Genomic DNA, 19,225 nt, shown 5'->3' with positions numbered 1-19,225 from the left:
TAGGGCTTCTAACAGGAATTCTAAATGATTAAGGTATGTTATATACCACACTCCTTACCTGGGTGCCCACCCCTTTCATGTTACTTTCCTGAGATGTTGTCTCTTCTTTGTTCCCATACAGACCTTCACTATACAGGAAACCTCTTGCTTCCTAAATCCCTCTGTCCAAAGCTATCAGCATTTAGTTCTTTCCACTTTCCTACATATGTCTAATCTTTCCTTCTTCAAAAACACCCACTTCCTTAGTTTCAACTAATGGAAATTGTCTGAGTCACTTATTTATTCAACAGATACTTATTAAGCACCTACTATGTCCCAGACACTGTTCAAGAGTAAACAGAAGGTTTATAGTACAGTTGAGTCCCCCAGAAGAAAGTGTTTTGCTATTTCTGTTTAAATTTTAAAGTTTTGAGGGACTGATAGCCTACATATCTATGAATAATATGCCTACATGTACTCTTTGAATCAGTTAGTGATTACACTTGAATGCTAAGAATGAAACTCCAAAATAACAGTAGCTTGAACAAATTAGGAGTGTGTATGTACTGTTATAGACTGAATTGTGCCCCCACCCCTTCCAAATGTACTATTGATCCTAACTCTATCTCAGAATGTGACCATATTTGGAGACAGGGCCTTTAAAGAGGTGATTAAGTTAAATGAGGCTGTTAGGATAGGCCCTAATCCAATGTGGCCTGTGTCCTTATTAGAAGAGATTAGGAAACACAGAGAGACACCAGGAATGCATGCAGACAGAGCAAAGACCCCATGAAGAGGTAGCAAGAAGATGGTCATCTGCAAGCCAAGGAGACAGGCTTTGGGAGGAGAAAAATCTGCTGATACCATGACCTTGGTCATCCATCCTCCAAAACCATGAGAAAATAAATGTCTGTTGTTTAAGCCACCCACTCTGTGGTATTTTTATGGTAGCTATCTCAGTTTTTCTAGGCTACCAATATAAAAATACTAGAGACTGGGTGATTTAAGTAACAGACATTCATTTCTCACAGTTCTGGAGAGTGGAAGTCTATAGATCAAGGTGCTGACCAATTTGGTTCCTGGTGAGGACCCTCTACCTGGTTTGATGAACATCTTGTTGTTATATCCTCACGTGGCAGAGAGAGAGAGAGAGAGAGAGAAGTAAATCAAGTTCTCTGCAAGCTCTCTCATGTCTCTTCTTATAAGGGCACTAATCTCACCATAATCTCTCATCTCTCCCTCATGATCTAACCTCCTAATGCCATCACATTGGGAGTTAGGATTCAACATATGAATTTTGGTGGGACACAAACATTCAGTCCTTAGTAGCAGTTCTAGAAAACTCATATACACACATACACACACACTCTCCCCCACCTCCCCAACTTGAAGTCTAGAAGCTGACAGGGTAGTTTGGGGCTGGTATGTTTGTTCTGAAACCAAACTCTTTCTGCTTTCCTGCTCCACCATCCACTATTGGCTCCACTTTCTTACTCAAGGTTGACTCAAGGTGGCTATCGGAACTGCAGCCAGCAAGCCACATCCCAGGCAGGAAAAAAAGAAGAAAGCTTAATAACTTGAAAGTTATTATAAAGCCTTCCTACCAATCTTTTTCTAGTTTGAAAGATAATTCTTCCTCTCATGTGCATCTACTCTGTTCAAGTTACAGTATGAAACAATTTGGAAAGAGAAACAGTTTAGTATATTGTCATCTAGACACCCAATAAATATAAAATAATTATAATATTTAGTCCCATAACTTTAAAAATTATGGAATGTAGGTATACATTACAAAAAATAGGTGTAAGGGAAGTGTTTTCCTCTTTTCTTTCTTTTTTTTAAAAATAAACTTAATTTTGGCTGTGTTGGGTCTTCGTTGCTGCACACGGGCTTTCTCTAGTTGCGGCGAGTGGGGGCTACCCTTCGCTGTGGTGTGCGGGCTTCTCATTGCGGTGGCTTCTCTTGTTGCAGAGCATGGGCTCTAGGTGCGCGGGCTTCAGTAGTTGTGGCATTTGGGCTCAGTAGTTGTGGCTCATGGGCTCAGTTGCTCTGTGGCATGTGGGATCTTCCTGGCAGGGCTTGAACCCGTGTCCCCTGCATTGGCAGGCGGATTCTTAACCACTGCGCCACCAGGGAAGTCCAGGGGCAGTGTTTTCAATTTTAGAAATAAAGCCACTTGGCATTTCCTTCAAAACTGATGCTGCGAATACTCAAGACCTTTTGCAAGACTCTTTAAATAGATGTCTCTTCCTTTTTCAGACCTAACCAAAGCCCTTGCAGTGCCCGTAGTTCAGTTATTCTCCTTCTCCTCTGTGGATCCTCAGATCCTTCACCAGGCCATTTTTCACCAGGACATCCAAGAGCTATTCTGGTACAAATATTTCAAAAAAGCTTGGGCTATTTCTAATCTTATTCATGAATTACGAAAGTCTAGTTGGCCAATGTTACTATGCTAGTCTCTTAGCAATACAGTTGCCTCCAATCATAATACCTGAAATGTTCCCTAAGGATAATAGTGAAATGAATGGATAAAGAGAAAAAAAAATCAAATATTTCCTGCAAAGAGATAGAAAATAGTACGTGTCTAATTTACTGTGCACCACATGGGGAAGACTATTAAAACATATATTCCCTTAGCTTTCAGAAAATTGGTTTAAATATTCCATATCACAATAAAATAGCAAAAAACTTTAAAAAATAAATATCTTACTAAAAGTATTATACCATGTCTCAGTATTTTCTCCAAATGGCACTATATATTATTTAAATTCTAAGACATACTCTTAGAAATACTAATTTTTTATTTCCAAGTAGTTTTAAACCACAGTGACAGAGATTGTCTGAGATTTTTTACTATTTAATGCTTACCATTCTGAAAGATATATTTCTTCCCTCTCTGTCTCTCTTTAAAGATTGAAAGAGGACAGTAGAAAGGAATGGTTTGAAACTTGCCCGGAGGGCATAAAACTAATGATCCAGTATCTTTTTAATTCTTTGGGATTTCTGTGTATATGATATTTCTCCATGAAAAATAATAACATTACTAACAGTTCTGTTTCTTGCCTCTTTTTATCTATGAAATGTGAAATGTGTTTGGTCTTTTTTGCTGCTAAAGAAAAGAACTTAATATTTCTAATATTTTAGATTATCACTCAAATATAAGACAAATTAAATTATTCACTAAATTTGAATTCAAACTTCAAGATACTGGCCAACAGGATAGCATGCATTATGAATGTGTATGTTCATATATATAAACTTCATGACAGTTCAGATAATGAAAACAATAAATATAATTTGTACTCAAATGTTTGCTTGAAACATGAAAAAAACTGGACTATCTTTGAAACTGCATCTCCTTTATTAACTCCTAGACACATTCTTAACTTCTTTATCTAATAGGACATTAATACTTCTCCCAAAAGACAAACAGATGTGGCTTAATAACCATGGTAGGATTTCTAGAATGATGGTACATCATTCTTATTTCTTATTGAGTAGACATCAGGTTTTTACATCCACATTATTCTCATAGCACCTCTAGAAAATTGACCATCTATGATAATTTTACCACTAAAAATATATGTATATTGGGCTTTCCTGGCAGCCCAGTGGTTAAGACTCTGAGCTTCCAATGCAGGGGGCGCAAGTTTGATCCTTGGTTGGGGAACTAAGATCCCACATGCTGTGCAGCACAGCCAAAAAAAAAAAAAAATTGTATATTAACAATATACTTATCAAAAATAAATTATTCATTGAAAATATTACTTATTAGAATCTCAAAGAGAAAAATTGCTTTTCAAATTAGAAAATGCATGCACAAAAATAAAATGAACAAGGTCCACTTGGTACATGACAGGGAGCATCAATAACTGTTTCCTTGCCTCAGACGTACAGGTTTCCATCTGTGAGGTATGTCTGCTTTCACATTAGATGTATTCATAAGTTCATATATTCTTTTTTTAAAGGTTTTTTTTTTAACTTTTTTTTTAAAATTTATTTATTTTTATTTATTTTTTTGGGTGTGTTGGGTCTTCGTTTCTGTGCGAGGGCTTTCTCTAGTTGCGGCGAGCGGGGGCCACTCTTCATCGCGGTGCACCGGCCTCTCACTGTCGCGGCCTCTCTTGTTGCGGAGCACGGGCTCCAGACGCGCAGGCTCAGCAGTTGTGGCGCACGGGCCCAGTTGCTCCACGGCATGTGGGATCTTCCCAGACCAGGGCTCGAACCCGTGTCCCCTGCACTGGCAGGCAGACTCCCAATCACTGCGCCACCAGGGAAGCCCTCATATATTCTTTTATTTAACAAATACCTGGTGTAAACCTATCACTTTGCAGCCATGGTGCTTGGTGCCAGGAACACAATGATTAGCAGTGCTGCGATTTCATGGTGCTTACAATCTATTGCATGAGATAGATAGGAATCCAGTAATCAGAGATCGTATGTAGTATGTGAGTTATGTGACATGATGGAAGAAAATCTGATGCTTTGAGATTATACAACAAAAGAAACTAATCTAGACTAGGGATCAATCAAGAAAAGAAAAAAAAAATCAATCTGAGCTGTGAAGTATGAGTGATTGTTAAATAGAAAAAAAAGAGATCATATTTCAGATAGAAGTGGAACAAGAGTAAAGAGATTAGCTGAGGAGAGAACATAGTGAATTTGAGAAAAGTCAGAAAGAAATCCATCATAGCTGGGCACAGAGAACCATGGGAAGAAAGGAGGCAGATTAAGGGAAGGTTGCAGAGCTCTGTAACCATTAGGAGGATTTTGTTCCATTCCTCAAGCAAAGAGAAGCCATTGAACAGTTTAAGTCAGATTTGGGCTTCAAAAATATCAGAATATAGTAAGCAAACTTTTGTTGTAGTCCAGTGAGAAATGATGATAGCTTTAGATATGGAGGTAGCTGGGAAGATGGCAAAGAGGGATAAATTTGAAAGAGCAGAAGGAAACATTGGAAGGACTTGTTGATGGATTGTATGTAAGGATGTGATGAGGGAAAGGGAGAAGGTCAAGAGTGAATCCTACATCCATGCTTGCACAACTGACTGAGTGATGATTCCATTCCCTAAGATGAGAGCGCTGAAAGAGGGCCAGGCTTTTGAGGACAGATCATGCATTAGAAAGATTGGGACTGAAGGACTTTAAGTATCGTACCAGTTAAAGTCCATTCAGGAGACAGAAATCATACCAGTAGTTTTAACAGAGAGAATTTACTATAAAGAAGGTTAAACTAGGTATAAAATTATTAACTAATGAAAGCATAAAGAGAAAAAATTAAGATGTCACAGATGTGTAAACTTCAGGAACAACTATCATCCTTCTAGCTGAGAGAATAGAGGGAACACCAAGAAAAATGTAGGATCGTAGAGGAGAGTCTTGGCAAATCTGAAAGTCAGATCTTTGAGGAGGCACCTCAACTGGCCTGGAGTGAGTGTCTTGGAAAAGATGGGGCCCCCGTGGGTCCAGGACACACAGCTCTGAGAAGCAGGCACTGGCAGGTGGTTCTGGTATCTCTGAGTTAAAGCTTTCTGCAAGTGATGGAAAATATGCAAACTGGATTCAGTTGCTGTTTCAGGAAAGAACTGCTGCTGCAGGAGTGAAGAAGCCACAGCACTGAGAGAAACCTCAAGCAAGAAGTAAGTCACCCATCAGAAGGAAGCACGTGTGCACGCATACACACAGACACCAAGAAAGATAAAAAGACTGAACTTCTTCCAGCCTTCAGTCTTCCCCTTATGCCCGTATTAGCAGAGGCTAAGAGGAATGCAGTTGCCCAGGAAGAAATGTAGTTTTCAGGCTCCTAGTCGTACCATCACAAAGTAGAACAAGAAAGAGTTTAGAGCTGAGAGGCAATAACATAATACTTGACAGAACAGCCAAGTGAAAATGACAATCAGGCCAGTGGATATATGATCCTGGGACTCAAGTGATGTATGATGTGTACAGTAGAGAGTCTTCAGCACATTGAAATGATGATGACTGCCTGGAGGGAGAAAAGAATGACTGGGGCAGGGTCTTGAGGAAATGGATGTCTGAACAGCTGAGGAAGACAGTCCAATGAAAACCGGGGAAGAGAAACCATAGTGTGCAGAGAAAATAAGGCAGAAGAATTTGTATTAAAGTTTAAAATGATGGAAATGACATTTAAAAATATAGAGAGTGCTCAACATTTAAAAATGCTGCTGAAAAATCAAGTTACATGATGAGTGAAAAACAAAACAACAACCTTGAGGTGTTTTTTGTTTTGTTTTGTTTTGTTTAAACCTCCACTGGGCAGGGAGGAACTGGCCTGAGGGTGTGCGTGAGTGCCTGGGGTTTTCTGGTTTATGTATTTGTGAGTGAGTGGATGTGTATGTGTATGTGTTTGCACGTCTTTCATGTCTTTTTTTAAATTCCTCGTACTGCATGAAGTGCACTAATCTCAGTCTCTTGCTCGTTCTGGAGAACAGTGCTCAGCTTGGGAAGCCAAGGATGCCTTAGGACCAGCCATTCACTAAACTCTTTAGGATACCTTGGGTTTCTGGAGTAAGGGCCGTTTTTTTTTTTTTCCTTTGGGCTCAACTTGCCCAGGGAAGGCCATTTCATTCAATGGAACACTCACCCCAGTCTAGTTGTGGGACCGGCCACACCACCATGGTTCAGGGCATCAGTCCCTTGTTCTGGAAGGTTGGTGCGTGCCAGTGAAATGTAGGAGCTCTGTGCACTGTAAAGACCAGATTCGGAAGCCTTTCTCTGGGGTATCCCTGTCAGCCCTACATCTGCGTGTCCGCAGGCAGTGTCAGAGGTGCGGTGCCCCGCTCCTTCAGCTATCCGAGGCCCTAGGCTTCTGAAGGGTCACGTCTGTGATTTGTGTGGACACAGAGGCAAGTGGTCTTCGAAGGGCACTATACTCACGTCTGCAGGAAGAGAAGGAGGATGGCTGCACACCGGACGAGTGAAGAGAGCCAAAGAAGATAGTACCTGGTGACATCAGGCCAGCTCCCACTCAGGCCCTCTGCAGGCACGACACACCTTACTTTCTAATTTCAGAATGGAATGGCCCATTGGGGATGGCTGGGACCTTGCCCCTTAGCAGACAAGCGATAGCGCAGCAGAAGCCGGACAACCGCGGCCTTCCGGGATCCTGGTGGGACGCAGTGCGGGGGCGGCACATGCGCACTTCACTCCCCCACTCCGGCTGGGGGCACAGCGTTTGGGCGAGAGAGACTCCCAGCACCTGCAGGAGCTCTGGGGCAAGGAGCCTCAACCCTGTGACTCTGATTAGGGCGACGAGGAGTCCAGGAGCTCCGGGAACTGCAGGACAGGTGGTGTGAGCGAAACCCCTGAGGACGAGCCTGGAAGGAGGAGCCTTTGCACCAGGGCACCCACCTGTTTCTCAGCCCCAGGACTCCCGTACTAGGGCCTGCATCTCCCGAGATCCCGCGAGATCTGGCTTCCGGGGAAGTGTAGTCTCGGCCGTGGTGCCTGAGGTGATTCTGCTTTTCTCTGGGGTGTCCCTGGTGCTCTGCGCATCCCAGCCCATCCTCTCCCAGCCCATCACTGGCAACTTTAAAAAACTGTTTTGGTGGTGATGTGAAAAAAAGCTGACCGAAGCGGACAGAGAGGTGAGTAGAGTTGAGAAAGCGGGAAGAGACTAAACTTGTACTAACTCCAGCCTCCGTGAACGAAGTCTGAGAGGTAAGTGGTAGAAATATGGAATCAAGAGAGGTTTCTTGGTCTGATTTTAAAAAGGTAATAAACTTGACTAAGTTAATCCATTCCATGAAATTATCCAAATGAGAGAAAGTTACATATAGAAAAGAAAGAAGAGATAATTGGTGGTGAAAGGCACCTGAGAAGGCAGGTGACCCTAGACGTGTAAGACATTAGGAAGGAGGGATTTTAAAAAATACCTATGCTGATCTGTTATTATTAAACATTTGTTTTAAAATCAGTTTAGAGAAGAAAGATGAAGAAATATGTATCAGTACTGTATTTTGCAATCACATAATTACCTTTACCTGTGCTCTGTGTTTTTTCACCTAGATAAAAATTACCACCTGAGGTCACTTGCTTTCAGCCTAAGAACTGCCTTCAGAATTTTTTTAAAGGGGTATCTGCTAGCAGCATTATTCTTTCAGTTTTCTTTATCTGGGAATGTCTTTATTTTGCCTTTATTTTTGAAAGATAGCTTTGATGGATATAGGAGTCTTAGTTGACAGCTGTTTTCTCTGAGCACGTTTCTTTTTTCTTTTAACATCTTTATTGGAGTATAATTGCTTTACAATGTTGTGTTAGTTTCTGCTGTATAACAAAGTGAATCAGCTATATGCATACATATATCCCCATATCCCCTCCCTTTTGCGTCTCCCTCCTACCCTCCCTATCCCACCGCTCTAGGTGGTCACAAAGCACCGAGCTGATTTCCCTGTGCAATGCAGCTGCTTCCCACTAGCTAGCTATTTTACGTTTGGTACTTTCTTACTTCGTCCCAGCTTACCCTTCCACCTCCCTGTGTCCTCAAGTCCATTCTCTACATCTGTGTCTTTATTCCTGTCCTGCCCCTAGGTTCATGAGAACCATTTTTTTTTTTTTTTAGATTCCATATATATGTGTTAGCATATGGTATTTGTTTTTCTCTTTCTGACTCACTTCACTCTGTATGACAGACTGACAGACTCTAGGTCCATCCACCTCACTACAAATAACTCAATTTCGTTTCTTTTTATGGCTGAGTAATATTCCATTGCATATATGTGCCACATCTTCTTTATCCATTCATCTGTCGATGGACACTTAGGTTGCTTCCATGTCCTGGCTATTGTAAATAGTGCTGCAGTGAACATTGTGGTACATGACCCCTTTTGAATTATGGTTTTCTCAGGGTATATGCCCAGTAGTGGGTTTGCTGGGTCATATGGTAGTTCTATTTTTAGTTTAAATATGCTTTTCAACTGCCTTCTAGGCTGTATGGTGTTTGATGAGAGAAGTCAGCTGTTGAAATCAAATATTTTGAACCTTATTAAAAGACTCCACACCAACTTTCATGTTAATTTTTAAATTGATGCTGAAAATACAAAGCACTGTTTTTCTTTTTACATTTTGTGCAAACTGGAAGGCAAGCTACAGATTGAGCAAAAGAGTATTAATTGTTTAAAAACTATATATTTACTAAGACTTCTCCCATCAACCAGAAGATACAAATTCCTCTTTCTAGACCCTTCGCAAGTCATGATTTTCCTTGAGAAACAAACATAAAAAAGGTCCTCACAAAATTGAAAATACTGTATAAAATTGCTGAGAACAGTTCAGCAATATGGATCCATAAACATATGTCAGTACTGTATTTCCTAAAATTTGTTTCATGGAAGATTAGTCCTGTAAGAAGCACATGGAGAAAATTTCTGGTCAAATAAATTTGGGAAATTCTACTTCCTCAGTTTCTTTGAAGTGTTTCTATATTAAAGGTTTTTCAAAGTGTTACACTAATAATTCTATTTAACTTTGTCTATCCTAAAAATTTTAAAATGTGTTTGGGCAAAGGACCCTTTATACATGGGTGTATTAACATCCTGTGAGCTAGTGTTCTGTAGACCACACTTTGGAAACTGTGACCTGAGGGAAGGGTCAGTTAACAAGCTATAGATTGGATAGCCTACCACCCACATCATCTGAAAAATAACTTAAGAGTCTTTCACTGTGCCTGATATCAAGAATTTTTCTTCTAGGTTATATGCAAATTTTTATTTACATCACTCCTCAACTTAAAATGCAAATATGCTCAAAAATTTAAGTAGATTATTTGTTCTTTTAATGTGAGTGCCAGATATTAGACTTCTTGTCATCCACTCTCCTTTTTCTCCACACTCCTCATTTGCCTTCATGATTCCTGAGTAAAACAGGATAAATGAAGGCAATTCCATTAAAAAATAAAACTACTGTCTTCTGTGTATTACCTTATCCTGTGTACTTATGTATTCCACAAGCAGTAATTATTCTTTCATGTAAAAGATCCTCCCTCTTCCTTGCAAATAAAGGCAGTAGATTTTACTTACACAAAGTCACAGGATCATCCTTCCCCTAACATCCTATAGTCCCAATGATCAATGACAATTCTTTACCATCTTATTTGGTCCACTTGTACTAAAGCTTGTCATAGTGATTTGTTCTCTCTGTTTCTTTATGTTTAAGTTGTTGTCTTCTAAAGTCATCAATTAATAATAAAACTAATAACAAAAAAGTGGTATTTTCACCTTTATCTCAAATTGAAACATGCCATAGAGATGCATGAAATTTGCAGTATTTCAAATACAGTGTTGCCTTTTTATTAGCAAAATGGAGTTACACAACTAATTGGCTGTTACACTGAGTGTGATACAGTTTTGGCCCACACCTCTTCTCCTGCTGGCAGTGCAGGAGTTCTACTTTTTCACCCCTTTTCAATATGTTTTATTATTTAAGCCAAGAGAATGGTCACTCAGTGGATGTCCTTGGCAACTCCAAGATACAGAGGCTGGGCTGTCACATTTATCTTTTTCCCAACAGGAGCAATATGGAAATAAGTGCCTAATTTCTTGGCTAGGAGCCAGTTAAGCTTTTTACTAGGCCTACTTGGCTAGATTTTGTGACAGCCACAAATTTACCTTTGTGCTAGTTACATGTTAAATGGCTGATTATCACTTCTGATTATTTTTGATGATGGGCTTCTTGCAGAGTGATTTTAATTTAAATGATTTATTTCATTGACTAATCCCAGCTCTTCATCGATTTTATACTCTAGCCTACAATTTATGGCACTTATGCCTCTAAATTTCTGCCACCCTTAAGAAGTAATAAATTAAATATAAATTAGAGAACTAAATTTAGAAAATTTTATGTGTAACATAATAAAACAGATATTTGTAATTAATTTATTCAAAGTTCATTGTTGTATCTAAACTTTCATATTCTTTTTGGTATAAAGATAAGACATGGTCTTTGACATTAAAGATCATCCAGGCCAATTAAAAAAAAAAAAGAAGGGAGATGCAGGAGCAAATTATTACTGAAATATCAAATTGTCATAACTGATCCTAGTATTAGAATAAATACCTAATAAAATCTGAAATAAACACTCAAGGAAAAAGCAACTAATTTGGAGGTTTTACCATTTGGGCTGTGAAAAAAGTATACCAGCTAGAGAAGATGGTGAAGGTAGATTCACTGGGAGGAGGAATTGCAGTGGGGGAGTTTGAGATATTTTTATGATAGGCGACCCAGGTTTGAAAGGGGCTTGTATGGGATCCTGAGGAATTTGGACTTATGATGATCTCGTAAACAGTGGAAGCCACTGACAGTTGTGGCAAGACAGTTCATGTATGTGTTTTAAAAGACTACTTTGGGAGTATGGGAGATAGCTTGGTTTCACGTGGATACAAGCCAGAGACACTCCATTGAGAAATAATCTCAGCAGTACAAGACAGAACTAATAAGGGTTTCAGTTAAGACAACAGTAGTGGAAGGGTGATAATTAGCAGGGTTTCCAAAAATATTTTAGGAGAAAAACTGTATTACTGGGGAAAGCACACTGAATGCATCTCATGACAGCTTTTCCCTCCCAACTCCATGCTAGAATAACATGAGGAATAAAATAAACATAATGTTACACCCAGACATAAATCAGAGAATTTCTGAGGCCTTGAATTATCTAGAGGAGAGAATAGGAAACATGTTTTTTTTTTTTTTTGTCTAGGAAGCCTGTTAGAGAACAGGGAGGCTGCTTGAGAAGGCTGACACCAGTGTTCTCAGAGCAAGGATGCACTGACAGCCCCCTGAAAGAAGTCTGTCCTCACCCCCCACTCCCTATGCTCATCCCTACCCCGTATACCTCAGGAAACCCTGAGATTGGGAGCCAAAACTGGAGGGGAGATTTCAATTTTGATAACATCTTTCAGCTGGCTTACTAAAACAAATCTTAAAGTAATATTAACCTTTGTGGCTTTAGTGTGGTCCCAAAAGCCACCAGCAGCTTCACCTCCTAAATAATTCTTATATCAAAATGAAAATTAAAATGAAACTATAAATCATTCAAAACTTAACTAAAAACATAAACCATATTAAAATACATGGTAAAGAAGTAAAGCTGTGTTAAAAGGAACTTTAGAGACATACATTATTTTATTATTAAAAATAAAGACTGACAATGATTTAAATATATAAAAGAACAATGTTATTATGTAAAGATAAATAAAAGAAGACAGGGAAAATTAGTAAAGTATTATCAGATGACATAAAGGAGGATAAGGAAAAAGTAGTAAAAGACTAAAAGAAAGCAAATTTTAGCTTTTTGAAAATACAATATGAAAACACTTAGAGAACCTAATAAAGCCAAAATAAGAAACCAAAATAAACAGGTTGAGGAACATAAATTGATATATAATCACAGATACAGAAAGGGTTAAAAATACCATAAAATTGTAAAAATATAATAAAGAATATTATATGCAACTTGATGGTGGTAAGTTTGAAAATCTAGAGGAAATGCAATTTTTTCTGGTAAAATATAATTAACAAAATTAACCCAAGAAGAGTGAGAAAATCTGGCAAATCAATTATAGTAAAAATTGGAAAGATTAATAAAAATCTAATAAAAATTGTATGGTCACTCAGATTTGCAAGCCGATTTCTATTTTAATTTTAACAAATATATCTATGTGTTTTAAACTGTTTGAAGACACAGAAATTATGATGGCTTTCCAACTTATTTTTTTACATTTGAAATATAGTTGATTTACAATGTTCTGTTAATTTCTGCTGTACAGCAAAGTGATTCAGTTATACATATATATACATTCTTTTTTTAATATTCTTTTCCATTATGGTTTATCATAGGATACTGAATATAGTTTTCTGCACTATACAGTAGGACCTTGTTGTTTGTCCATTCCTTATATAATAGCTTACATCTGCTAACCCCAACCTCCCACTCCATCCCCTCTCCTAACCCCCTCCCCCTTGGCAACCACCAGTTTGTTCTCTATGTCCGTAATTCTGTTTCTGTCTTGTAGATACGTTCATTTGTGTCATATTTTAGATTCCACATATAAGTGATAGCATATGGTATTTGTCTTTCTCTTTCTGACTTACTTCACTTAGTATGATAATCTCTAGTTGCATCCATGTTGCTGCAGTTGGCATTATTTCATTCTTTTTTTTATGGCTGAGTAATATTCCGTTGTATGTATGTACCACATCTTCTTTATCCATTCATCTGTCAATGGACATTCAGGTTGTTTCCATGTCTTGGCTATTGTAAATGGTGCTGCTATGAACATAGGAGTGCATGTATCTTTTGGATTAGAGTTTTGTCTGGATATATGCCTGTAATAAGGAAGAACTTTTTGTATTCTGTTACAAGTTAATCACTAAAGGGATATTGCCTATAAGCTTAAATTATATGTGATGGCCCATCTTTGGGAACCCTGCCTCCCAGGTAATGAGCATTAAGCTAAAATACCTTTGTTTAGCTCACAAGAAACATCCTGACCAGGCTCACCTGTGAATGACTGCAGGGAGGAAGAAATTAACACCTCCCCTCAGGAGGCTGATAGGAACCAGGAAGTGTTCGACTTTACTTCCTCCCCTTTTAGTATAAAACGAGCCTGAATTCTAACTCAGGCTAGATGGTTCTCTGGGGCATGAGCCCACCATCTTCTCGGTTTGCTGGCTTTCCAAATAAAGTCGTTATTCCTTGCCCCAACAACTCATCTCTCAGTTATTGGCCTGTCATGCAGCAAGCATTACGAGCTTAGACTCAGTAACATGCCCAGGAGTGGGATTGCGTTATCATATGGGAATTCTATTTTTAGTTTTCTGAGGATCTTCCATAGTGTTTTGCATAGTGGCTGCACCAATTTACATTCCCACCAACAGTGTAGAAGGGTTCCTTTTTCTCCTCATTCTCTCCAGCATTTGTTATTTGTAGACTTTTTGATGATGGCCATTCTGACTGGTGTGAGGTGGTACCTCATTGTAGTTTTGATTTGCATTTCTCTAATAATTAGTGATGTTGAGCATCTTTTCATGTGCCTATTGGCCATTTGTATTTCTTTTTGGAGAAATGTCTATTTAGGTCTTCTGCCCATTTTCAATTGGGTTGTTTGTTTTTTTGTTGTTAAGTTGTGTGAGCTGTTAGTATATTTTGGAAATTAAGCCCTTGTTGGTCACATCATTTGCAAATATTTTCCCCCATTCTGTAGGTTGTCTTTTTGGTTTTTTTTATGGTTTCCTTTGCTGTGCAAAAGCTTGTAGGTTTGATTAGGTCTCATTTGTTTATTTTTGTTTTTATTTCTATTGCCTTGTGAGACTGACCTAAGAAAACATTGGTATGATTTATGTCAGAGTATGTTTTGCCTATGATCTCTTCTAGGAGTTCTATAGTGTCATGTCTTATGTTTAAGTCTTTAAGCCATTTTGAGTTTATTTTTTGTGTATGGTGAGAGGGTGTGTTCTAACTGCATCAATTTACATGCAACTGTCCAGCTTTCCCAACACCACTTGCTGAAGAGGCTTGTTTTTTCTCCGTTGTATGTTTTTGCCTCCTTTGTGGAAAACTAATTGACCGTTAAGTGTGTGGGTTTATTTCTGGGTTCTCTATTCTGTTCCATTGATACATATGTCTGTTTCTGTGCCAATACCACACTGTTTTGATTACTGTAGTTTTGTAGTATTGTCTGAAGTTTGGGAGGATTATACCTCCTGCTTTGTTCCTTTTTCTACAGGATTGCTTTGTCAATTCTAGGTCTGTCATGGTTCCATATAAATTTTAGGATTATTTGTTCTAATTCTGTGAAAAATGTCATGGATTTCCCAACTCACTTTTAAACCCATACATCTCTAAATTCTAGCCAAGTTAAAGATACACAAAAATATTTAATTTCATTTGTAAATATAAAAATAAAACTTCAAAATAAAATTAGAACAAGTCAAGTTCAATAAGTACAGCAGTATACCATGATCAAGTAGAATATTATAGACATGGAAGATGTTTCAACATTAAGGAACATAGATTTTTTAGGTTTGTCAATGTAGTAAAATTTATTAAATTATTACACTAAGAAGTTAAAACATAAAACATACAAGTTCAAAATAGTTAGATATATCCTAAAACTCAGCTATCATTCTTAATATGTTTTTCAAGTAAATTAGGAAGAGATGCCTAATTATAAGGATATGTTCCCAAAATGTCTGAAATACCATATAAATTTGCAAATATTCCACTGTTTCTGTTCAAATTTAATGAGAAAGAGAAGCCTACATATTATTATAGACACAGAAAACTCAAGATACATAATTAAAAACTAAAAACTCAAGATACATAATTAAAAACTAACAGTCACGTTTTAGAATTAGTAAGACTTCGATAAAGCACCTACATATACATAATAAATATGTAAAAGTCTATAGACTTTCTATGTTAACAATAAACACTTTGAAATGGAAATGGGGGGATAAAATGAGACCTTAGCTCAATAACATCAAAACAAACAAAAAAAACAACATAATAAATTAAAAAAAAAGAAAGGTATGGGATATAATATGAAGATAATCATCAAACTTTATTGAAGAGTAAAATAGGACTGAGTGATTAGAGACAAATATCTTTCTGGAAAGAACTAGTGTCACTAAAAATGCTAATCATACGCAAATTAATTTCAGTCAGAATCCTAAATTGTGGTTTAACTGAATGCAATGACTTTAAAGTCCACATGGGAGAATATGACTAAGAATTTCACAGAATAATTTGGAAAAATGAATGATAGTAAATGGAGATTCTCCTTGAGAGATTATTAAATGTATTGATTTCAATCAGATTTTGTAGTTGCAGCCACAATAGCCACCTCTGGCAAATATAAGTGGGAAAATAATTCATTAATGATACTGGGGTAGCGCATACAATCTTAGACAAGAGAATAGGTTTGGAGGCTATGCAACCAGGATCATCTCCCAAGACCATATAAATAGAGGTCCCATTGAAGAAACCACTGCTAACTGTAACAGGAACACACACCGTAGCCAAGAGAGAAATAGGGGAACAGAAATTTGAGTCCAGAACCTGCTGAGATCTGGACTGGGATACCAAAAGCCTATGTAATAAGAACAAAAATGATCCAGAAATAGACACACCCTCAAGAAATACTGAAGCCTTTGAATCATTTTAGTCCCTAAATTGAATGAAGTTGATACAGGATAGCCAATGTCCTCAAACGCCTGCTGGTGTTATAAATATGTATTTCTCTATCTTCCTAGGACCCAACATATTTTTTTCAGTTACTTGTGTGTTATGTCTAATCCCAATCAAAACTAATACTGTACATGAAAAGACAATATGGCTGAAATCCAAGAGAAGCTAACAATAAGAACAGTTCCACAAGGGGATAATACTTTGAAATAACTATGTGATGCATATTCAGGAAATTGAGGCACAAAATTAAACTTTTGGCAGGGAACTGAAAACTAGGAAAAAATAACAGAATGTAAATTTTGAAACATATGTGAAATCTAAAAAGATGAATATGTTCTGGGGGTCTACAATACAGCATGGAGATTATGGTTAATACTGTATTATATACTTAAAGTTGTTTAAAGTGTTGATCTTAAATGTTCTCACCACAAAAAGAAATGGTAATTATATGATGTGATGGGGGTATTAGCTATGAGTTAAGTATGTGTTAGCTAACTGTTAGTTACTATGGTAGTAATCATTTTGCAATATATATAAGTGTATCAAATCAACATTTTGTACACCTTAAACACAGTGTTATATGTCAGTTATATCACAATAAAGCTGGAAAAATATGATAACCAAAATCAACAATTTGAGTGGATTTAGTAGCATTTAGAAACAACTGAATAGAAAATTAATGAAAGAAAAGTAAGTCAGAATAAAATATCTAAAAACAAGTCACAGGGAAAGTTAGGGATTGAAAACAAAGAAATAAGGATCAAAGATATAGGGGCAGAGAATATTTAGCAACTGTGTACTTGGAATTCCCAGGGAAGAGGGAGAATGAGGCAAAAGCAGTTTATAAAGAAGTAAGGTTTTTGTTTTCTCCAAAATGACAAAAGATATCAATTCACAGATTCAAGAAATGCCTATGAATAGCAAATAGGATTTTAAAAATTCTATAGATGCTACTTGAACCACTGAAAATGAGATAAAGGGACAATCTTAGCACAGCCAGAAATATGAAGACATGTTACCTTCAAAGAGCAACATAAACACTGATGACTAATATTTCAAATTAGAAAGCAGAAGTCAAAAGGCAACAGAACAGTAACCCTGAAAGAAAATAACTGCCCAACAAGAATTATATGTAATTTTAAGATACCCAAAAATAAATTAAAATAAATACTTAGCCAAATCAAAACCAAATTTTCCACCAGCCAACCTATATTAAGGGAAATATAGAAGAGTGTTTTTCAAAGAGAAAGAAATGATTCCAGACAGAAGTTTGAAGATTTAAGAAGAAAAAAAGAGCAACCCCACTACTGGGCATATACCCTGAGAAAACCATAATTCAAAAAGAGACATGTACCACAATGTTCATTGCAGCACCATTTACAATAGCCAGAACTTGGAAGAAACCTAAGTGTCCATCAACAGATGAATGGATAAAGAAGATGTGGCACATATATACAATGGAATATTACTCAGCCATAAAAAAGAACGAAATTGAGTTATTTGTAATGAGGTGGATTGACCTAGAGTCTGTCACACAGAGTGAAGTAAGTCAGAAAGAGAAAAACAAATACCATATGCTAACGCAAATATATGGGATCTTAAGAAAAATGGTATCGATGAACCTAGTGGCAGGGCAGGAATAAAGATGCAGATGTAGAGAATGGACTTGAGGACATGGGGGAAAGGGGAAGCTGGGACGAAGTGAGAGAGTAGCATTGACATATATACACTGCCAAATGTAAAAGGGATGGCTAGTGGGAAGCTGCTGCATAGCACAGGGAGATCAGCTTTGTGACAACTTAGAGGGGTGGGAGGGAGGCTCAAGAGGGAGGGGATATGGGGATATATGTATACATATAGGTGATTCACTTCATTGTACAGCAGAAACTAACACAACATTGTAAAGCAATTATACTCCAATAAAGATATGGGGAAAAAAAAAAAAGAAATAAAGAGCAGCAATAACAAAATGGATATGTAGGTTCATCTAAGTAAATATTGACTATGTAAAGCAATAATAGTAATGTTTTTGGAATATACTATAATATGGAATTAAAATAGAAAAACATTAATAGCACATAATTTGTTAGGGTTGGAATGTGTAGTTATTGTGTTCTATTTGTGCATTACTTGACAAGAGACAAAATAACTAGTTTATATCAGACTTTGATAAGCCAATGATGAATGATTATTCCTTTACTTTAACCACTAAAAGAAAAGTAAAATATAAACCTACCAACCAAAAAACCGGGGTAAAAAAATCAAAATATATCATGTATTTCTTGGAAGAAAGGCATCTAAAACTAAAAACTCAGAAATAATGTGCAAGTGTAGAAAATTATACTTTGTAAACGTTAAGCAAGGACATTGATTTAACTATATTAATACCAGGTGAAGAAGCGTCAAGGCAAAAAAATCATTACTTGAGATAAAGATGGACATTTCATAAGCATGAAAATTTCATTTTGCCAACAAAACATAAAAATTTCATCTTTTTATGTGCCTAAAAGTATAGTATAAAACTCATAAAGATTAATAACTAAGAGAAACAGACTAACTTACAATAATAATGAGAGGTTTTAGCACAACTCCTCTCCATACAAACAGAACAAACAGACAAAATAAATCAGTACTGAAATAGAAGCTTTAAACAACACAATAAGCTTTATCTATTGGAAATATATAAACAACTTAATCCAGCAACCATAATATATACATTATATTCAAAGGCACATAATCATTTTTAGTTAATTGACCATATGCTGAGTCACAAAGCAAATCTGAACAGATTTTGAATGACTTAAAACATTCATAGTATGTTGTTAACCATAGCATAGTTAAGCTAGAATTTAAACAGAAAAAGATAGCTTTAAAAAACCTACGTACATTTGGAAATTCAAAAACAAAATTAAATTTCTAAGTTACCTGTGGTTCAAGGAAGAAATAAAATAAAAATAATAAAATATTTCTAAATAAATGATATAACTGATATTAAAAGTTCTTTAATGCAACTAAAGATTTCCTGTGAGGAAAATTTATAGC

Source organism: Balaenoptera musculus, chromosome 2 (genome assembly GCF_009873245.2).
Source record: "Balaenoptera musculus isolate JJ_BM4_2016_0621 chromosome 2, mBalMus1.pri.v3, whole genome shotgun sequence".
Lineage (NCBI taxonomy): Eukaryota > Metazoa > Chordata > Mammalia > Artiodactyla > Balaenopteridae > Balaenoptera > Balaenoptera musculus.
Note: the sequence above shows the minus strand (reverse complement) of the source record.